The sequence below is a fragment of the Felis catus genome, chromosome C1 (assembly GCF_018350175.1).
Source record: "Felis catus isolate Fca126 chromosome C1, F.catus_Fca126_mat1.0, whole genome shotgun sequence".
Taxonomy (NCBI): Eukaryota; Metazoa; Chordata; class Mammalia; order Carnivora; family Felidae; genus Felis; species Felis catus.
Window position 1 is genome coordinate 73693708 of NC_058375.1, and position 23445 is coordinate 73717152.

Below are 23445 nucleotides of genomic sequence, written 5' to 3' on the forward strand. Positions count from 1 at the left end.
CTCTCTGGGTGAGGACCATTCCTAGCACTTAAATGAATTTAGCCCATTTTTCTTCCTTCTGACTCTTGCCTTATGTAGGTATTTTTTCTTGTTTTCTTCTCAGGCGGGACTTAGCTCCGTGCTCTGGGCTTGTGGATTTTCCCTCCCCCACGCTCCTCTGCCTTCCCTGGTGCCTATCAGGGACAGGGAGTGATTGAAATTATTGATTCAATCCGTTTATCCTCCTACCCCGGTGCATCTCGGCTGGACCACTGATTCTAGGGCCGAGCTTCGGCACGGTCCGCTGGCTTCCTCCACTTGGTGCCGAGGGCAACTGGAGCTGCAGAAACTCCTGGGGAGTCAGCAACGAAGACCAAGGACTGGGCTGGCAATGGACTCCAGTTCCCAAGCCAGCTGCAGCTACTGAATCCAGGGAAATTGTGACGCGGCCGGCTGTTCCGAAGGCCGGGCCCGTCAGCTTGATCCACTGCAAAAGAGGCAGACTTGACTCTCAACCTCCAAGTCCAAAGTTCCTCCAAACCTGCATCCTGAGCTCTTACAAGGAATCTCTGTGGGAATACTCCCTCCCATAGTATGGAATAAGTCATAGCCACAAGAATGAAGACATTGCTGTTCCTTGAGTGACAATAAAAGCATCATCTTGGGGGCAATCGTGACTGGACTTATCGTAAATGCCTTCCTCTTCTACTAGATTCCTGAAGTTCTCCTGCCCGCCTGCATTTATTTCCCAAGAATTCTGTGCAGCTGAAGTAATGTGCATGAATATTGCGTAACATTCTGTGGACGGATACCATATCGTAGAAATAATTTAATTGACGACCTGTAATGAAAAGAGCGCTGGGTAAGTCGCTTGGGTTGCAATTTCTCTATATATTTTTACATTGCCAGGGATAGTGCTGTTGACATGAATAGGCCAGTATTGATTTCATTTAAAATTTTCAACATCTGAATGATGTGAGCAGTGATCTGTGGGAAGATACGGCGGAATTGTCGGCACATCCCTTGCTAACAAAATACCATTTTGAAAGGATTTTTCTATTAGCATTCACAACGAGAAGAGGGAGTGAAAAGGGTTATGAGAATGTTAAAATTTTCACTGACCAACGAAATATGAAGTCACCGTCTTCATTTTACTCTTAATTAATTGAGTTATTGGAGCTTATATAATCCTCTGTTAAATACCTAAAAGAAAGCAGGCAGGGACCTTGAGGTGTTGAATAGAATACTTTGTTTTCTGAAGGTAGTGACTTCAATGACCCCATGAGAAAGTGCCCGACCGCACGCAGACTCCCCCCTAGAAATGGATTTCAAATGCAGCAGCAACTCCTTAATGCCGCCCTTTTAATGAGTTCCAATTCAGTGGTTGTAACTTACCAGCATTTAACAACAGGAGCACAAATTAGATTTTCAAACTTCAGGGATGGGGTTTCTCGTGGTGCCTGAGTCCACCAGTTGGATAGCAAAAGGTTGAAGGGAGATAGACCCTGGGCAGGTGGCCCTGGGGATAATTTTTTAATAGCCCTCCTGTGGTAAACTAGGGATACTGATCGGGTTCCATTTTGGGGGCGTGAGGGTTTGGGGTGCTCTGCTCATCCTGGAGAGAAATTTCTAGGGAGAATGTGGACAGTATGTCAGGTGGCAGCTCTTGTCTTCATGTCTTTGTTGATCTGGAAGCTAACACAGATGAGCAGAGAGACAGGCTTGGTGGTGAGTGGACGTCCAAGTCCCCGGAGAGCCCCAAAGCTGCCTCTCAAGCAGAGTCAGCCTTCCTGCTTTCTAATGGCTGGGCCTAGCTTCAGGTCAGGTGGAGCAAAGAGGTTTGAAGGGAAAATACAGGGAGGGAGCTTTCCAGAATCACTGGTCACTTGTCTGGTAGAAGAGTCCTCTGGCTGCAGATTCTTCCAGAAAATGGGTTCTTTGGGTAGTAGGACTCCCTTGCCTGCCCAGCCCACTGGAAGAGCTTGTCAACCTTGGGAAAGGAGGCCCAAGAGAACAACTGACCCAGTACACAGCAGGAAGTGGAGAAGTGTCCCCCGGATGCTGCTTTGAAGGGAATGAACTCATTCTAGCTTCAGTTCAGGCAGTAACACAGTGGGGAGGGCAGAGACAAGGCTGAAGGGATGTCATGGCAGTGGCTCGGGTCTTCACGCCCAGGACGATGGGATGGCATGAACATGTTTTAAATCAACAGAGACACATCAGTGTCACATATGCCTGGATGTGTGGGCAAAAAGCAGTTCCAATACTTTCATTGACATTCTTGGTACACAATCTAGATTGTGAAAATATGTATCATTTCCATGGAACTCAATAAAGCCATTTTCATTTCGAAAGAAACAAAAAAAGTTCTGTAAACTGTTTTAAAAAACCAAATTGGTTCTGGTCACTGACAAAGACTTTCAGAGAGGCCATTCTAATGATGACAGGTACTGTCCAGGCATGTGGCTAGGCCCAGGGTTCTTCTTCCAGACTATTCTCTGTGCTGGCTTTGATTGTCCTCCCACCAATCATAGAGTGGGGAACAAAAGTAAAAAGTCCACCACAAATGCATCCTCGGGAAGCCTTTCACCCCAAGCGTACCAAAAGCCCATGCTCTGGAATGAAGCCACCCCACAGGAGTGTGGCCTGCCACAAGGGTTTGCTACAGCAACCTGCCGGCAGCCTGATGTTCCCATCGTCGGCGACAGATCTGGGGGGGTGCTTCCCACTGGCTCCGGAGACCCCCAAAGTGCCAGCATGTTGTTTGAAGCTGGGGGGAGAATGGGATGGTATCATATGATATTATATTCAGGGACCCTCCGGGCATCTTCCTGGTCAGCCACTCAGCCTCACTCTGAGGCAAGTGAGAGAGACAGAAAGAGAGAGAGAAGAGGAAATGGGATGGGAACATTCGTTTTATTATGAGCTAGCTCTGTGGTTTTAATTAGCCCTGAAAAAATCTGGACTGCTGGGCTGGACCACACGGAAGGCTGACTCCTCTAATCTGTCTAGCCCCAAGGAGCCTCAGACTGCAGCTGGCTCGGGGCTTTCTCAGCAGCCGGGCCGGGGCCTTACTGTCCTGTTGCTACAAAGGTTGACCCCCTGCACGGTGGGCAATAAGAAGGAGGCCAGAGAGACAAAGTGAGCTCGCTCTCAGTGCAGAGGAGGGAGGCGGCTCACCTTGTCCTGGGCATCAGCCCTGTGCCTGGAAGGCCTCGCAGAAGCAGAGAGAACACTTCAGGAGAGGGACAAGGAGAGGGAGGGCTGGGCTCGCCGCCCCCATGCACCGCACCTTAACACAGCTGCGGAGCATAAGCTCTTACCCAAATGCCTGCCCTTTTAACTCCTTGAAGCCAGAAAAGTGCGACCCAATATCCTCTATCTAATCAACAAGTGCTCCTGTCCTTGAGATGACCCACATATTGTCGCGTTAGTTCAGTTTCATATTAGCCGTGACAGCTTATCAGTACATCCTGAGGGAAGGACAGTATATTTAAGGTGATTTGGAGTGGTTCATGGACACAGGTATCAAGGTATATTGCTTCATTTAGTGAGAAAATTATTCCATTTAAAATTCTCTTTCAATCCTTCTAATTAATTCAGCAGACTGTCTCAATTGATACTGTGTGTCTTTAACACCTTTTGAATAACTTAGTCTCTCTTATTTTTTAAAAAAGTTTATTGAAGTATAGTTGGCATCCAATGTTATATTAGTTTAAGGTGTACAACATGATGATTCAACACTTCTATACATTACTCGTTGCTTGCCACGGTAAGTGTAGCACCATCTGTCACTATCCAACATTATAATATCATTGACTATAGTCCCTATGCTTTACTTTTCATCTCCGTGATTTATTTATTTTATAACTCGAAGTTTGTCCTTCTTAACCCCCTTCACCTATTTTACCCAGCCCCCCTGCCCACCTCCTCTCTGGAAACCACCAGTTTGTTCTCTGTATTGATGAGTCTGCTTTTCGTTTGTTTGTTCATTTGTTTTGTTTTTAAGATTCCCCATATAAGTGAAATCAGATAGTGTTTGTCTTTCACTGTCTGACTTATTTCACTTCCCACAATACTTTCTGGGTCCATCCATGGTGTTGCAAATGGTGGGATCTCATTATTTTTATGGCTGAGTAATATTCCAGTGTGTGTGTGGTGTGTGTGTGTGTGTGTGTGTGTGTGTGTGTGTGTGTGAGTTTCCCACATCTTCTTTATCCATTCGTGTATCAATGGGCAATTAGATTGCTTCTATCTCTTGGCTATTGTAAATGCTGCTGCAATGAATATAGGGGTGCATTTCTCTTTTCAAATTAGTGCTTTTATTTTCTTTGGGTAAATATCCAGTAATGGAGTTATCGGATTGTATGGTATTTCTATATTTAATTTTCTGAGGAAACTCATACTGTTTTCCAAAATGGCCGCAGCAATGTAAATTCCCACCAACAGTGTACAAGGGTTCCCTTTTTGCCACATCCTCGCCAACACTTGTTATTTCTTGCTTTGTTGAATTCTAGCTATTCTGACTGGTGTAGGTTGTAAGGTTTTTAAGTCTTATTTTCTTTTTATTATTTTTTGAGAGAGAAAGGATGCAAGTGAGCAAGAGGCAGAGAGAGAGAGGGAAAGAAAGAGAATCCTAAGCAGGCTTTGCACATCAGCGCAGAGCCTGAAGTGAGGCTGGAGCTCTCCTGAAGCAGGGCTTGAACTCCCAAACTGTGGGATCATGACCTGAGCTGAAGTTGGATGCTTAAGTGACTGAGCCACCCAGGCGCCCCTCTCATTGTCTCTCTTTTTTTTTTTTTTAATTTTTTTTTTCAACGTTTATTTATTTTTGGGACAGAGAGAGACAGAGCATGAATGGGGGAGGGGCAGAGAGAGAGGGAGACACAGAATCGGAAACAGGCTCCAGGCTCTGAGCCATCAGCCCAGAGCCCGACGCGGGGCTCGAACTCACGGACCGCGAGATTGTGACCTGGCTGAAGTCAGACGCTTAACCGACTGCGCCACCCAGGCACCCCTCATTGTCTCTCTTTTTAACAGAGTAGGCCTCATTGCCAGAGTAGATAGCAATTGACAACAGGATATAGCAATAATTTAATGACATGCTTTTCTTTTTTACTTATTAATAAATCCCTTTTATTTAAGGTAAGTGATACAGATTGTCCTCTTATGTTAAGAATAAAAATGATCAAGAGTCATGCAATGTTTGCCAGGGACCAGAAACTGTTTTTAGTGTCTAACATATTTCATTTACTTATTTATTTTAAGAGAGAGAGCGTGCTTGTGCATGTGCACAGGGGAGGGGTAGAGAGATAGGGAGAGAAAGAGTCCTAAGCAGGCTCCGTGCTGTCTGCACAGAGCCGGACGTGGGGCTTGATCCCACAAACCATGAGACCATGACCTGAGTAGAGATCAAGTGTTGGACCCTTACCTGGCTGAGCCACGCAGGTGCCCTGGTATTTAATGTATTTTAATCCATTTAATCCTTGAAACAACCCTGTAAAATAGAGCTCCTCTCATCTCCATTTTACAGATGCAGAAATGGAGACAGAGAAAGTGTAAATAGCATGCCTAAGTTTACCCAGTTAGCAAGGGGTGAAGCCAAGATTCTGATTTAGGAATTCTGACTCAGGAGGGAAGGTAGTGGGGTGCATGATACTCACATGCCATCCTGACCCTCCAATCCGTGGCCCTCGTGAATGTTATGCAGATCTTCCTCCAAATAAAAGAAAGGACATGATATCTGCAGACAGAGGACCTGGTCTGCGCATGGCCTCCTTTTACTATCGTGAGGCACCAGGGAGGGCCCCGTTGGGAGTCTCACTTGTCCCGTCTTCCTATCTGTGAAACAGGAATTCAAACGGCACTGATGTCAAAGAGATTTTATTCTAGTTGCTGTTCAAGAACCTTTAGAATGAGTGAGCTGTATCCCTGAGTGAATTATTTTCAGAGGTGAAACTGAACAGCGTTATGTCACTAATTTCGAAAGTCTCCACGCTTCAAAAATATTTGCAGAGGGGCGCCTGGGTGGCGCAGTCAGTTGAGCATCCGACTTCAGCCAGGTCACGATCTCGCGGTCCGTGAGTTCGAGCCCCGCGTCGGGCTCTGGGCTGATGGCTCAGAGCCTGAGGCCTGTTTCCGATTCTGTGTCTTCCTCTCTCTCTGACCCTCCCCCGTTCATGCTCTGTCTCTCTCTGTCCCAAAAATAAATAAACGTTGAAAAAAAATATTTGCAGATATTTTTCATGTTATAAACATAATTCATCTTTTATTATGGAAAAGGACTAAATAACTGCATATAGTTAGTGAAAAGAAGGCTCCCCCATTGACACCTTGGTCTGTTACCCTTTCTGATACACACATACACAGATACTATGTTTTTTGAAAATGAAAATGAGATCGCATCAAACATACTATTTTTTGACTTCCCTTTCCACTAAAAGGTTCTATTTTCTCTTGCTCTGGTCCATGTCTCCTTCTGAGAGGCAACTTTGCATGTTTCCGATTGGGAGACATTGAGGTTTAAAATGGCAGTCTTGCGTCCCTAGTTCTGAAGATTGTAAATGAAGGGTCTATGATAGCTGGCAAGAGCCATTAGTGTAACAAGATATCACTCCAAAGTCAGGGAAAAAATCCTTTTGTCTATATGGAGTTTGATCCCTTGGTATATTTGGGGCCTCATCAAAGGGGAGGTTCAAGATAGTCTTGCTTGTTTTCCACATAAAACTCAGAAAATTGCTTGATTTAAAATGCAATTCCTCTCCTCTTTTCCATTTGTCGTCTCTGAAACATTTTTTAAGAAGTGTTAGACCTAATGGAGTAACAAACTGCAACGTAGTAATAATATTTTAGGTAGACAAAAGCTCATTCTGGTAGGAAAACAAAGACATAGTTACAGCCAATGACAGTGGAAAAGGAAAAGAAATGTTGCTTCTGCTCTCAATCAATCTGAACTTACCTAATTTAAAAAGTTAAGCTGTTTCGAATTTTGTAATTGTTCTAATGGGGAGCCGGCAGAGACATTATGTTATTCTAGCATGTTCTGGAATGACAACAACTTTAAAGATTTTTTTAATGCTTTTCATTTTGAAAGTCTTTCCAGATTTCAAGTCTTGCCTGGTGGCCAACCCTTAGTGTTCTGTGGCTTTGTGGAGACATGGGCTCACCTCCTCCTGGTGCCTCACTCCCTTCAGCTTTAATTAATGACGTACAGTAAAATCCCTACTATCTAGCCAAGTCACCATTGGCTGTAATCTTGTCTGCTCTCGTGAGCCAAACAGAAACACATACTTTTTCTTGTTCAATCACCTGCATCTGCTCTTTAATTTACAGAAGAATCTCATTTTGCTCTGTGTGCCCCTCTCCGTTCTGTTTATTTATTTGCTTCTCATATTTTTTTTTTCCCAAAGAAAACCATAGGTAAGAAGCTATGCAAATCTAATATTGAAGATTCTAATGGCAGATGCCTTAGTTCCTGACTATCCAAATACTCCTTCCAACTTGTGGCATATGGAAGGATGAAGAATTCAAAAAAGTACCCTGGTGTAACACAGGGAGGACTTTATCTTTAGCTAGAGCAGTGGTTGAAAGTGGGCACATGTAGCTGGTTACATCGCTTCAAAGTGTCAAGATTGAATTAAAAAAAATTTTTTTAATGTTTATTTATTTTTGAGAGAGAGAGAGAGAGAGAGAGAGAGAGAGAGAGAGAGAGAGAGACAGGGCATGAATGGAGAGGGGGCAGACAGCGAGAGGGAGACACAGAATCCGAAGCAGGCTCCAGGCTCCGAGCTGTCAGCACAGAGCCCGATGCAGGGCTCGAACTCACGGACGGCGAGATCCTGACCTGAGCCCAAGTCGGACGCTCAACCGACTGAACCACCCAGGCACCCCTGGTCAAGGTTGAATTTTAATGCTGTTCTTCCTCTTGAAGTGTGCAAAAGATTGTGGATCATGGACGGCTGTGTTTTGTATTCACCTCTGTTTAAGGACTAAAACGCAAGCAAACCTAATGTAAGGTTAGGATCATATCTTTACCTACCTACCTTTTTTTTTTTTTTCTTGGCATTAGAACATTCTTGTGCTACTAAAAGTGAGAGTGAAGCGTGCATTCAAATCATCACCATCGCCATAACCATCACTCAAATCTGCAAACCCAAGTCTGTGACAGAGGACCCTAACTTCATCCGTACACCAACAGCAGCCCTCAAATATGAAGCAACAAGGCTTAGGTGCCCTTTATGTCATCAGTGTTATAATAGAATATTGCATATAGTACCCTGCTAGCATTTTTGGTACTTTAGTGCTATGGTTGGGGTCCTTTCTTCCTTCCTTCCTTCCTCCCTTCCTTCCTTCCCTCCTTGCTTCTTTCCTCCCCTCCTTTAGTTCTTTCTTTCTTTCATTACTAAATACAAATTTTATGTACTGTGATAAAGTAGTGGAAAGAAACTGTGTCGTTCTCTTGAGCTAGTAGAAATAAGATTGCTGCTGAAAACCTTTAACTCCAAATTCTCTGGCTTTCATGGGAATGGAATTTCAACTCTAATGCAGCATTAATGGGGTTTTGCATTGAATTGCCTTTTGGGGTTTGATTTGCCTTTTAGAGAAGCTGGTGTTTGACTGCATGTTCAAACACGGCATGTATTCTTATGAGCAATGTGAGATTCAAATAAACACAACGAGTGTGTTCATTCTGATGACCTCCCCATCACACATTCAAATAAACACAAATGTTCTCAAATGTATAAAAGCAGCTGTGTTTATGTCAACGTGCAAAGCACCAGATATATACATTCAGATTCACTCATCTATCTGGAACCGTGTACCTCCGCTCATCGTTAAAAATTTAGTGGAAAATCATGCATGGGGCATGTGTAATGTGCAATTTTCAAGCATACACACATCTCTAAACAAATTTTCTTCAAGCATGTTACTGACATTTGTTCTAATTGAGGATGAAGCCTGGAGAAACTTTGAAGTTTTTGAAAACAAAACAAAGCAAAATGCAAGTTGCTACCAGAGGGCACTAGCGTATCTACAGTATTCTGGCAGCATGGATAAGTCACCTTCCCCAGTATTCAGAACAACCTTCTCTGCCTTTCTTCCCCTTTCCTTCTCCCTTTGTTCCCTCTCCTTTCCTCTCTCCTGTTCTCCCTTCCTTCCTTCCTTCTTTAGGTTAAGCAAAACCATGCAAAGTTCTTTTTTTCCCCCCTCCTTCCCTCCCTCCCTTTCTCTCCTCATTCCTTCCTTCCTTGCAAAGCCATGCAAAATGCCAGCTCAAAAGTTAGTTTTTTCCCCTTGTTTGCTTTAAGTATCATAAATGGGAGACGTGACAAATCATTTCTTCACCTCAGCTGGAAGAGCTCAGGCATTAAAGCCGGGTTAAGCTATACTCTCTGCGTAAGAACCAACTTTGGCTTTGGATGTCACACTAAAACAACACTTCCATCTTGTATTTCTTCAAATATGAGAAGAATTTGCAGCTCTCCAGGATAATCCCCAGCCTCCATTTTGCTGGCACACAGTATAGCTACCTATGTGCCAGGGACTGTTCTAAATATTTTGAATATTTTATCCTATTTCATTCTCAACCACCCTCTGAGGTAGGGACCGTCGCTGGCCACACTTTACAGATGAGGGAGGGCAGAGAAGGAGCATTCTCAAGGTTGCAGAATCAGTAGGTTCTAGGCCTCACGGTTTTTCAGAGAAGCTGTAAATCCAAATATTTACAAGCAATACCCCAATTTTTAAATGTTAGCAAAAAAATTGAAGTTTTTGCGAAAGTCTGGCAGCTAAACAAAACACATCTGGTAGGTGGCTTAAGCCCCTCGGCTGCCTCTTCTGATTTAAGGGGTACTATCTCTAGTTTTTCGGTGTTAGAAAATCTGCTCCTAATAACTAATCAGATGACGAGAAAGTAGAATTGGGAGGCAGAAAACTCATATTCACATCTGAACTGTGTCAACTCCCAGCTGCACGACCTTGAACAAGTCAATTCCTGAGCTTCGGTTCCCTCACCTGCAACAGAGAGAATTCCTGCCGTAGGAGGGAGATTTTGAGTCTTGTAATCCTCATGGCTCTTGTGTAATATTTACATTAAAGCCTTTGGTAAACTCCAAGCACTATATAATTAGAAACTATTGTTATTATCATCTCCTTATACCTGAATGTGAACAGAAGGACATGCACATTTACTGCGTGCAGACATGTCGCCCTACAGAGACTTCACCAACAATGGCATTACCCCCACTTTATAGATGAAGATTCTGAGACTCAGGGAGGTAAAAGAAATTGCCGGAGGGTTCCAAACTAGTAAGAAGTGCATGTGAAATTCACACAGGTTTGTCTGACTCTGAATCCCATGTTTTGTTCCCCCATACCCCCATTGACATTACAAAATGTATTAAGCTTCTATGAGGCATTCCACTTTTAGTGGGAACCAATTTATAAGATGTGTCAAAGTGACAGCTTAGGATCCAGCTAGAATGAAGCTTAAGGTCAGCAACTATCGACAAGGAAAGGAAGAAAAGCACCGTCCAGGGCACGCAGGCAGGAACAGACTGGACGGAGCCCCACAGTGGCCATAGCTCCATGCTGGGCATGGGAATGCTAGGCACCTGAGAAGAGAAAGGAGGGCTCTGGCAGGCTGCCTGCCACTTCCTCTTGAGAGCAAGCTGCTGCAAGGGGTGGGGTGGGGGGTGGGGGGCTCCTCCCTGCTTCCTGCTGTGCAATCCCCAGAGCTGCAGAGGCTAGAGAAATGAGGCTAGTCGTGCTGTTTGCTAGCTTACCAGACAAAAGCCACATTTGCACATACCAGCCTCATCAGTCCGGGAGTGACATTTGGACCCTGTCCTGACTTGTCCTTTTGTGCTATTTCTCAGTTGGTTTTGAATTAGGGAGGGGGGCTATCTCGCAGTCCCCCCACTTCAAGCCCCCCCCCCCCCCCCCCCCCCGCCAGCCCCAGCACAAGGTTGAAAGGATGGAAGAAGGAAAGAGCTTAGTTCTCTTTGGCTTTGGGTGTGTCCTGGGCAGTCCAGAACACCTTTAAATGAGTGCAAAATCTCCCTTTGACCTGAGAAACTTTCAGGCTGAGAAGATCCATTTCTTGAAATTTTATTTATTTTTGAGAGAGAGAGAGAGACAGAGCACGAGCGGGGGAGGGGCAGAGAGACAGGGAGACACAGAATCTGAAACAGGCTCTAGGCTCTGAGCTGTCAGCACAGAGCCCAACGCAGGGCTCAAACCCACAAACCGGGGGATCATGACCTGAGCTGAAGTCCGATGCTCAACCGACTGAGCCACCCGGCTGCCCCTGAAAAGATCCATTTCTTGAAGACAAGGTAAGGCAGCACTCTGTGCAAGCCCAGCAGTCTATGGCAACTTGGGGGAAATGATTTGACCCTCCATAAAAGTTACTTGGCTGGGGATGGGGAGGGGGGAGTTGCCTTTAGGATAAGAGCTTTACAAACTAGGGGCTCTTCTTATGGAGTTCAGTGACCTGTGGAGAAGGGGCAGGTTCTTAACAGCTAATTTCTGTTATTGCTCCACTTCTAATTCTCTTCCAGTCATTAAAGAGGAAAGAAATTTAACATGGGGGGTGTAACGAATATCCAACCCCATGGAATTATAGGATGGATGGTTTCCCCAGCAGATTCAACAGTGGTAACGATAACAATAATCAATACAAATTAGGGACATGCTTCTGTTTTAATGCACTTAGTAACCAGATCTCTTGTCCTCAAATAAGTCCAAAGGAGAACTGTGTCCTCCTAACCAACTCAAGTGCTGTTGTGAAGGAGGTGTGTGTGTGTGTGTGTGTGTGTGTGTGTGTGTTCCTTTTTCTCTTAGGGATTCTATAGCTTCCTTCATTCTTCGCCTCTCTCATATTACAGAAAGAAGGTAATTTTTCCTGGCCATTTACTAAAGCTCATTAAAGACTGGAGAGAACAAACAATGCTACTCCTCAGAGACTACCATTCAAAGTCACTCCACAATTCTCTGTTCTAATACTTGAGACAAATTAATTATTCCTTAGTGAAAAGTGTATAATTCCTATTCTTCATTTTTTGGGGGTGGGGAATAATAATGGGAAGTTTATATCTGAGTGAAAAGCTGTCTATGCTGAAGGGAAATGAGAAAAAATGTGCGTTCTGAGAGGAGTAAAAGCAATTATTCTAATAATAATTCTAAGAATATTAATGTCTTTTTAAAGTAGATTGCCTTCAAATAAACACAGAGGTTGAAGCAATGGGAGGCTGGTTTGTTTATTAATCATTCCAAATGTGCATTCTTCTAAATGAACAACTACACGATCAACTTTGCCGGCACATATTAAATTTAGTTAAACAGCAACTTGCAAACGTCTCAAAACTTTTGTAACCAGAGACTAATTTGTTTAACACGTTTAAATGTTATATTGATGTAAAGCCCCACATATTAAACTTCAAAGGAAAAGCTCTTGAGAGCTCCTCATTTTAAAGACTACATGCTGCAAACGAGATGGAGACAAGTCTCATTCTCCTGTTTTGTTTTGTTTTTACATACGAGGCAGTCTCCGGGCCCTGGCCCTCATCCTCAGCGGCGCTGTGTTTGGTCATCTGCAGAGAGGCAAGTGTCTAACTGTGGGGACTGGAAGGCGATGGCTAAGAAAGGCCTAGTGTTTCCCTTTCATCTCTATTAATTAATCCTGGCTCCGTTGGCCCGGAGTACGTTGCTGTTGACATCACCTTTTCCTTACACTTTAAAAAGTCCCGAGAGAGATCAACTGCAGCACAAAACTGGACAAAGAGTACATTTGGTAACCATTTTATTTCTCAATTACCAACCTAAACGTATGGAAAAGATTTGCGCGCTCTCCGATTTACACAACAATTATGCTTCAAAAGTTTAGAAATAAATAACTTTTTTCTCGGACTCATTAGTCCCTCCACCAATTGTAATTGGCGTCAACTAACGAGTTTGCTCCACGGCTTGCCCTTAATTACTGATAAAAGCTAAATTGCAACGCTAGCCAATCAGAAACGAGTTTATTCATGAGAGTATAGTATTCTTTTAAAAGCTCTATCTGTCCTAATAAGTGGTTTTGTGTTTGGTTGAAACCTTCCATAAGCTCCCTTAACATAAGCAAAGGACTCTTAATAACTATATGCAGTGAAGGAATATCATTACTGCCCTCATTCAAACAGATAAGACAAAGGAAACATTTTATAAATTTCAAATGTGTACATCATGAACTTGGCAGACCCTGAAATCTCATCCATCTGGTGGGAAATAGATATTCGTAGTCATAAGACTGATACTGAGAATTTGCTTCCTCCTCCAACGTCTAATTCCCCCCCCCCCCCCCCCACCCAGTATCCCCAGGCTTCTGCAACAGGCAGTAAGAAATAGGAGAAACCCCAACCGTCATGAGGCATGTTAAACCCTAATGGTATAAACAAGGTTTGGCTCAGGCCACAATCCCACATTAAAAATAATAGACATACAGGAAACAAGAGTGTTAAAAGCTGGTGGATGGTGGAATCATGCCACCAGGGAGGCCTTGCAATCGCACAAGCCTAATTGTGGAAACATCACTCTAAAGACAGCCCTCTTTGTTTTTGTTGTTGTTTTTAGAAAACAAAAGAAACCTCTTCAGGATTATTGGAAATTCTGAAGATGGGTTCTTACTCTATAATATCCTATAATAATTAGGATGCTTTTGTCTGCTATGATCACAGAGCCCCGTCCAACGTGGCTAGAACAACGGGGGTATTTATTTTATCACATAACAAGAAGTTAGAGATGAGGAGTTACCGGTTTCATTAATGCAGGCAAACCCCATCATTCAAGACACAGGTTGTTGCTACCTCTCCATTCCCATGGTCCCTAGATGGCTGAGGCAAGTTTAGGTATCTAATCCTGGAATAACAACATCTAAAGGCAAAAGAGATGCGGCTTTTTTCTTCTGCTACTTTTCATTTAAAAAAAAAATTAACATTTAGTCATCTTTGAGAGACAGAGACAGAGCATGAGTGCGAAAGGGGCAGAGACAGGGAGACACAGAATCCAAGCAGGCTCCAGGCTCTGAGCTGTCAGCACAGAGTGCGATGTAAGGCTTGAACTCATGAGCTGCGAGATCATGACCTGAGCTGAAGTCGGACGCTTAACCGACTGAGCCACCCAGGCGCCCCTTATTTATTTATTTATTTATTTATTTATTTATTTTTTAATTATTATTATTTTTTTAAAGTTCTCTTCCGCTACTTCTTAAAGAGCAAGGAACGCTTTCCTGGAAATAACCCCAGGCTCACCTCCTCTCACATCTTATTGGCCAGAACTAGGCCACATTCCTGCTCTTAAGCCAATCACTGGCAAGGATTGCCTCAGGCTTAGACCAATCACAATTCACCTCTGGAGGCTGCGGAGGGTCTCAGATCCCTGTAAAGTGGCTTGGTCCCTGGATACCTGAACAAAACTGAAAATTTCACCGGAGAGGAGAAAGAGGATGGCGGTGAATGATTTATTGGCAAGGTAAACAACAGCACCTGTCACGCACTTAAGGAGATTATTATTCAAAGGTAACCATTCTTAATGACCTCCAGTCAAAAGTGAAGGGTGAATGAAAGCATGAATCCAGAAGGCAAAGTAGAATATGGGGTGTGGTCTGTTGTTGCTTTCATACTTGTTCTCTTGACATATTATCCTTCAATACAGGGGAACATGACTTGGCATTGCAAGGGGGGTGTAGACAGCCAGGTGAGGCAATGGGGGGAGGGGGCCCGGGGACCAGGGTAGGTTCTGCCACTAATTTGCTGGGTAATGTCTGCTGCATGGGAGACCTCTGTGCACCTCACTGACTTCACTGTGAAATGTGGGAGTGGGACCAGAGGATCCCTGACAGCTCTCCTCACCTTGGAATTTGATAGATTTTCACTTTACTCACTGCCATCAAGTAGTCTCCTTTGTCTCTTTGCTCCCCAGCTGAAACAAATGGCATGGCAAAATTCTCTCCCTGCCTTTAGATGTTTATCTGTTAACTCTTTCTCCTGAGACTACATTATAAGAGTTACTAGGGCAAGACGCCTCTGTATGCTTTGCTCCCTCTTGTATTCATTGAGCTATTATTTAGTGAGGAACTACTCAGTGCTATGCACCATGTGACATATTTGGTTCACCCATGGTGGCCGCGTGGTCTTTATTTCCTTATTGGTTTTCTGCAGCAGTTTTTGGTGTCCTCAGGTTTTCTTTAGAGAGGCAAAGTAGCACTCCTAAAGTAGGGATATTATATGTTTAGTTCATTAGTTTATTACGAGGGTGAGGCCAGGCTTAATTCCATAGGATCACGATTTCCATGAATAAGGCAGCACTCCCTGCTTCCCAAAGCCACCCACTTGTTTCATAAATACAGTTGCCATCTATGGCAGTGGAGTGAGAAGAAGTCGGAGAGGGTAGTCCACTGTGGTCTTAGAGACAAATGACAATGGAATGATTAAGGAACTTTGTAAAGGCAAGTAAAAGAGGGTTTTCACATGAGAATGGAGAAGCAGAAGCTGAGGGACTCAGAATTTTAAGGTTCCTGTGGAGAATTCTCTTGGGCACACTTTTTTTTTTTTAAATCTCTAACATCATTTCCCTCAAAACTTGTTCGGTAGTTACTTTAGCTTTTATGCATGTGACCAAACTTTGTGTACTCTTCTAAGACTGAGAAGCAGGTGGCTCTAGTGTTTTAGAGGGAGAGAAAAAAAAATCCATGCAGTCTCTGGCATATTGACCTTTTTGAAGATGGGGGTGATTATTTTAAAGTATACAAATTCCTGACAACCCAGCATAGGATCGATAGCAATCGCAAAAAAGGTGCCAGATCATTATACTACTTATGCGAAATGTAGTACCAGCTCTCAGTGTGACGAGGTTCAGAATTTTTTTTGTAAAAATAAAAAGTATTATCGCAGACACTTTATTGCTCAGCCAATAGAGCCATTTCCCTGCCCCTAATTTTCTACTTATCAATTACTGATTTTTTTTAAGGCAGAGATCCTTGATTCCAGGAAAGATATTTCCCACAGCCCAGGGATTTAATCACCATTGGTTTAGGGCTAAGCATATGGCCTCATTTTAGCCAATGAGACATAAGGGGAAACAAAGTTCGTTGGGTACTTCCTTTCCCAGTCAAATCATCTTGCCAAATCAATGATCTATTTTCAGTCATCATCTTAGCCTCTCAGCAGCTTTTAAAGATGTGATGAGTTTTCTCTTCTAGAACATTCTCTTCACGTGGCCTCTGGTTTTCCTACTACTTTATTGCCTTCTCTTTATAGGCCCTAGATTGGCTCTTCCTCTTCTTCATAATCTCTAAAGTTGAAACACTCTAGGGCTCAATCATTGGCCCTTTTTCTATTGACACTTACTCTATATGGCTTTATTCATGGTTTTAACACCTTCCATATATTGAGAACATATAAATTCATTTCTGGAGCTCAGACCTCTCCCATGAGCTTACATCTCTAATTGTATCTAACTGACTTCTCAACTTCACCACATGGATGTTAAATGGGGATCTCAACTTTACTATGTTTTGGTCCAAAATAGAATCTTGATTTATACCCCCTCATCCTGCTTCTTTCCCAGTATTCTCCACTTCGGGAAAAGATAACTATCGTTCTAGCTCATGCCAAAAGACTAGAGATCATCCTTGGTTGGGTTCTGTCTCTCAGCCCCTGACACAGCCTCTCAATTGGTATATGCTCTGTGCACTATCTTCAAAGTACATCTGGAATGTTACACTTTTACCACTTTTACCACTCACCACTTTCATCTTTCACTGCAATAATTTCTTTGCTATTCTCTCACTTCCACTTTTACCTCCAGCGTCCGGTAGAATCGATTCCAAATCTATGTTTAAAAAGTTAAGTGCTCGCTTCGGCAGCACATATACTAAAAAGTTAACAATGCTTCAAAGAAGATGAGTTCATTTCTCACATCAGTTTGGAAATGACTTTTCCAGCGTGGTTTTGGCAACTTCATACTGTCACCAGGGACCCACCTCTTACCACAGCTTCTATTTTCCCACTCCATTGTCTCAGTACAAGGCTTTGTCTTGGTACACCATTTTCATCATCACATCATCTGCTGGTGAAATTTTAGCCCTTTGGTCCACATTTCAGGTCTAAGGAAGGAGGAAATCTAGAGGGTAAAAAATGGGTCCTTCCCACCTGAGGCAGTTCTCATTAAGTACTTTCCTGGGAGTCCTATCTACACTTCCCCTTGCATATTATTTATTGGCCACAGCTCAGTCCAAACATGCTCCATGGAGCTGCCAAGGAAGTTTGGGAAATGCAGTCTTTTTTTTTTTTTTAATGCTTACTAGTTTTTTTTAATGTTTATTTATTTTTGAGAGAGAGAGAGAGAGAGAGAGAGAGAGAGCAGGGGAGGGGCAGAGAGACAGGGAGACACAGAATCCAAAGCAGGCTCCAGGCTCTGAGCTGTCAGCACAGAGCCCAACTTACGGCTTGAACTCACAAGCCTTGAGATCATGACCTGAGCCCAAACCAAGAGTCAGATGCTTAACTGAGCCACCCAGGTGCCCCTGGTGTTTTATTTCTAAGAAGAAGGAGGGGATGGATCCTGGGGTAAGCTTGTAGCAATTTTTGCTACACATCCCTTATATCAATTCTTCCCTAAGGCCAGTTAATTTTTAAAAAAATGAAATAAATCTGATTAGGACATCATGACTTAACATTCTCCAATAGCTTCCCATTGTGCTCAGATTCAAATCTAATGGCTCTGCCTCTCTCTGTCTCTAAAATCATCTGTTTCATTTTCTGTCCCACATACTCCATTCTAGCAACACCAGCTTACATTGAGCATGCCAAGCTTATTCCCACCCCAGAGCCTTTGCATTTGCTGTTTCTGCTGCCTGAAATGTGTGTGTGTGTGTGTGTGTGTTTTCAAATCTGGGCATGACTCAGCACCGTACTTCCTTCAGGTATAGTCTTGTCCTGTTTCCTGATGTCACTCTCTAAAATGATGACTGCAAAACCATGATCAGACTTCTGTAGAGCCTAGAAAATCTTACTTTTGGTATACCTACCAAAGTCACATCAAAAACATCCCACAATAAATACAATGTGAGTGTGCCCATATAAGAATTGAATTACATCGCAAGTGCCAAGTTAATCAGTTACCTTTGTAGACATTTACTTGGACATTTATTAATTTTAATTTTTGCAGTTTAGCTTTTGTACTTTGAAATCACTAAACTTTCCACTTCAGGTTTCTAACGTTTTCTTTTTTTATAAGCTTGAAACCTGATATGCATTGAGCATGTGCTACAGGACATACTGGGTAAAACTTTCTTAGATCCCTATAAATTTTATCCTAACCAACACACTAAAATTGTTCTGACTACAGAAATTTCCTCATTTTTTAAAATGCTTATTTATTTTGAGAGCGAGAGAGAAAGAGAGGGAGAGAGGGAGAGAGAGGATCCCAAGCAGGCTCCACACTATCAGTACGATCATGGGATCATGACCTGAGCCAAAATCAAGAGTTGGATGCTCAACGGACTGAGCCACCCAGGCGCCCTGAAACTTCCTCATGTTTAAAACATGTTAATGAAAAACTTATTAATAAAAATTACACAACTAATGTTACTTCTACCGTGACACCAGTGATCTATAACCATGGTTTAGAATAGGGTTTCTCAAGCTCAACATTACTGACGTTTTGGGTAGAATAATTCTTTGCTGTAGGGGACTTTCCTGTGCCTTCTATGATGTTTAGTAGCATCCCTGGCCTCTACTCACTTAAGTCAATAGTGATTTTCTGTCCCCTCTACTTGTGACATTGTCTCACAGACATTGCCAAATGTCCACTGGGGGACAAAATCATCGACTGTGGAGAAAGAACCATGGGCTTAGAAACTAAAGTTGTACAAATCTATTCAACAAAACCCATATACTGATTTCTTAACAGATAGGAGTGGACCACGGAAGGTTTCTTCAACCTGTAAATCTTTGCAAATTCCAAGTTTTGAACTTCAGCTTTAACAGTGATCTTGAGAGATCACTTAACCATGATTTGAGTTTCTTCAATTAAAAAACTTTTTTTAAGGTTTATTCATTTTTTGAGAGACAGAGAGAGACAGACCATAAGCGGAGGAGAAGAGAGAGAGGGAGACACAGAATCCGAAGCAAGCTCCAGGCTCTGAACTGACAGCACAGAGCCCGACGTGAGGCTTGAACTCACGGACTGTGAGATCATGACCTGAGCTGAAGTCGGACGCTCAATCGACTGAACCACCCAGGCTTCCCTGAGTTTCTTCAATTTTAAAATGGAGGCTCTGAGGGGTGCCTGGGTGGCTCAGTCAGTTGAGTGTCCGACTTCAGCTTAGGTCATGACCTCGCAGTCTGTGAGTTCGAGCCCCGTGTTGGGCTCTGTGCTGACAGCTCAGAGCCTGGATCCTGCTTCAGATTCTGTGTCTCCCTCTCTCTCTGCCCACCCCCCCCCCCCCCCCCCCCGGCGCATGCTCTGTCTCTCTCTCTCTGTGTCAAACATAAAGAAAACATTTAAAAAAATTTTAAATGGAGGCAATGAGACTGATTGTGTCAGGCTGTTAATAAGATTAAATGGTTTGCTATGTAGAAAGAACACAGCCCAGTGTCTGGACACATTGAGGGGTTCTGTATTTGTTATTTCTCCCTTCTGGGTTAAAATGGAAAGAACTGAATGAAAAACAATATTATGGCTATTTCTGACATAAACTCAGCATGTAGGAAGGGGGATCATATGGGGGCGGTAGATGGTGTGGGGTGGGGAGAGGGAGCCCCGCCCAACTTCCCAGGAGCAGAGGGGAACTCAGAGCTGTCATGACACATGAAAATCCCAAAAGAAGAGTCACGGGCACATGGATGCATCAAAGGAAATTTGGAATAGAAATCATTGTTCTGTTTGCCACAGGTACGCAAAACACACCTAAAATCCAGTCACTTCTCACCTTCCCTCTGCTATCACTGTGCTTCAAGCCACCAGCATCCCTTGTTTGATTACTGCGAGAACCTCCTGTCTGGTGGACTCATGGCTTTGGCCTTCCCACTCTATAGTTCGTCCTCAACGACGAAACCAGAGGGAGTTTTCTAAAATGTAATCAGATTTTCTCTTTCCTGCCAGAATCCTCAGATAGCATCCCTTCTCAATCCAGGTGAAAGCCCAAGCCCCCCACCTGCCCCTGCGTAAACCCTGATCTCTCCTACTATAGCCAGGGTACCCGGCCTCCCTCCAGCTTCTCAACTATATCCAGCATGGTGCCTCAGGGCATTTGCACTGCAGCTGCTTCTGTTTGGAACTCCCTTTCCTTCAGATGCATGGCTCCTTTACTTCCTTTAGGTCTGGACACAAATGTTATCAGCAAGACCTCCCCCAACTCAGCAACATAATAGTGTAATCCACCACCAGACCCGTTCCACCTGGGCCCCCCCTGCTCCCTGTGTTTTTCCCCTGCTTTGCTTTTCTTCATAGCAGGTACCACCCTTTAACACACAATAATTGATAAACACCCTGAGCATAGTGAGGCTACTCCAGTTTTTTGCCCCACTCTGCTAGGGGTGGTAGGATAGAGCAAATAGAATAATTCATGGTAGAGGAAAAGAGGTGGCAACAAAATAGCCTATTTGGCATTTTCTCACAGCATTTTTAGTAGTTTTCTATTGCTGCAAAACAAATTACTATAAATGGCTTTAAACAATACCCATTTATCATCTCAGGGTTTCTGTGGGCTAGAAGCGCCAGTATGGCATAGCTGGGTTCTTTGTTCAGGGTCTCCCTGGGCTGAAAGCAAGGTGTCGGCCAGGACTGCCATCTCCTCTGAGTCTCAAGGTCCTCTTCGGAGCTCACTGGCTGCTGGCAGGATGCATGTCCTTACAGCTCTAGGTCGAAAGTCTTTTTCTCCTTGCTACCTGTTGACTGGGGACTGCTGTAGCTCCTAGAGGCCACTCACATTCTTCCACGGGTTCCCTCCATAACGTCTCTCACATATGGAAGTTTGCTCCTTCCTGGCCAATAGGAGAACATCTTCTGCGGCTTTGAATCTGTCTGGCTGCCTCCGTCTCTGACTTCTAGGCCTTCTTTAAAAAGGATTCCACTGATTAAGTCAGGGCCACCCACACTGAAGAAGACAGGATTATACAGGGGGTGCACACCAGAGAGTTGGAATCTTAAGCACTATCTTAGAGTTTTGACTTCCCAGCATTCCTGTGAGGATTCCACTTGGAGAAGTCTATTACTTGGTCCAAAATTATCATATGCATTCAAAGAAAGTAAGTCCAGGACAGTTGGCCACAGTGGCTGAAATCCATGCACACAACTTTTGTCCTGTAGGCCATTCCTGGGGCTTGCTGGAGAGCCATGTATTTGGCATTGTCAATATGGGGGGGGGGGCTTATTAATGTTTCTAGAAAGATCTATAACAGTGTTAGGTAGATGCTTGCCTTGTTTTTTAGATAAAGGACACATTTCTTTGTACATCGTGGCATTTGTTTCTTTAAATGGCATAGCCTTTAGAAGGTGCCTTCTGATTGGAAGAATTACAACAAATCTGTTCCTCCAGTCAGAAAGGATGCACCCTCCAGTCATGGAGGTACCAGCCAATGTCATTCTGCCACCCCACATCTATCAGGAAAAGGGATCATTTCCATCAGCCATTTGGCAAAATTGAAAGAAAGTAATTATAACACAACAGTGTCATAGGATCCATGACACCTGCTTTAAAAATAAATCTCCTGGCTTTGTCTTCCCCTTTATTTTCAATAAATGCTCCAGTATTATTGCCACTGCATTAATCTAGCAGCAGGAAACCATTATCCTATGACAACAGTCTCTCCCATTAACATTATCTTTTAATTTTAAGATTGTTTAGATGACTGCTAGAAGCTACTAAATTAAGATAAAATGAAGAAAGAATTATTTTCTTTAAGCCAAGTATTCAGTCAAATTACCCGCCCCCAATCTTGATGGCACTGGCAGGAGAGACACCATTATTTTTGTCTCAGATTACTTAATACTATTTGGGTATAAGTTGGAATTTCTAGAAATCCACACATGCTTTAAATGTCATCTAGGAAATAAACCATTAAACTTTAAATTATTATTTATATTGTTTGCTATATTCCATGGTATACGTTGAGGACTTGGAAATACTGGTGTTTTTCTAAGAAGCAATTGTTGTAGCAAATAAAACAATAATGAAATCACAATGATGAAAACTCAGTAAAGAAATAAAGGAGCCATTTGTCTAGTAGAGTTTATGCTGAGAAATAATTGAATTTGAAGAATGCAGCAAAAATGAGACGGGAGGAAAATCAACCCGAATTAAAAGAAAGTTGTGATTGTTAGTGATTATTACTTAATGTTCTGACAAATGGACTTTAAAATGACCATCATATTAAATGGTATCTGTAAGTTTTATATCAAATAAATTCCAAACTTTTTTTTTCCAAATAAAAAGTAACTTACCTACTCCCTGCTAATTTTAAAAATTCTCTTTTATTCTGTCAGCTGTATCCTAACACCTGAAGACATTCTTAAAATCTCACAGTACACATTTTGTTCTACCCTCATCTGTTCCAGTGGTCTCGGGGCTTTCTTTCCAAAAGGCAGAGTCTGATACAACTGCAAATGAGGAATATATCTAAATAATTATAGAATAGTGACATTATGCAGTCAATAGTCTAAATCTGTGATTCCTCACTCCCATGGGTAGACCTCACATAAGAAAATTAATAGAAACTGAGTTACTGTCTTAATAGAAATTGTACTGGAAAAAAAAAAAAAGAAGTGCTTCAATTGTGAATTCCCTATATTGTTAATGTAGTTCAAGTAGGCCATCAATATGTGTCCTGTTTACTGATAGGTGCAAAATAGGTGGTGGGAGATCAATCAAAACCCCCCTCCATAAATTACCACGACTTCTAGAAATTATCAAAACTTCACTGGAGTGTCATACGTAGTCTTCCCAGCAATGAGTTATAGTCAATAATTCATTCCTTGACTGAGCTGATAACAGGCAGATATTCTAATAATGTGCCAGGATTTACTACTGGACACAGCAGTAAGTAGGAATTTCAATGCAGTGTTAAATGTTATCTCAGTGGAGAAAAGCAATAAAACCAGGACAGAGAGAGGCATCTGGGCACAATGCGTGGATGTTTTAACCCTCTAATTAGAACAAACATGTACAAAGGTAGTGTTGTTTAAGTTTTCATTCTTTCTTTGAAGCAAATTGTTTCCAGAGTATTGTTCTGTAATGACTTCTCTTGCCCTTATTGTCAGAGAACACAACAGATGGCTCTGGAAAAAGGCTGGAAAGAAAGTCTATTTTATTCTTGGGTTGTTTTCCCAAATTTTAAAGTGAATTCACTTAAATTATTTTCCCTTCAAAGGAAACTTTCCTCCAAAAATTGTCATCTTAGACCCAAGATCTCAAATATATTTTCA

At 42.8% G+C, this 23445-nt stretch overlaps 1 long non-coding RNA gene across 1 annotated transcript in view; it reads left to right on the plus strand.

Annotated features, from left to right (window-relative positions):
- The window catches only part of LOC109502437, a 75021-nt gene extending 66326 nt beyond the window's left edge, over positions 1 to 8695 (plus strand). Inside the window, exons 4-5 of the long non-coding RNA XR_006584469.1 lie at positions 104 to 841; positions 8048 to 8695. This is a non-coding gene — a long non-coding RNA (uncharacterized LOC109502437). The remainder of the gene's footprint in view (positions 1 to 103; positions 842 to 8047) is intronic.
- Positions 8696 to 23445: the final 14750 nt, after the last annotated feature.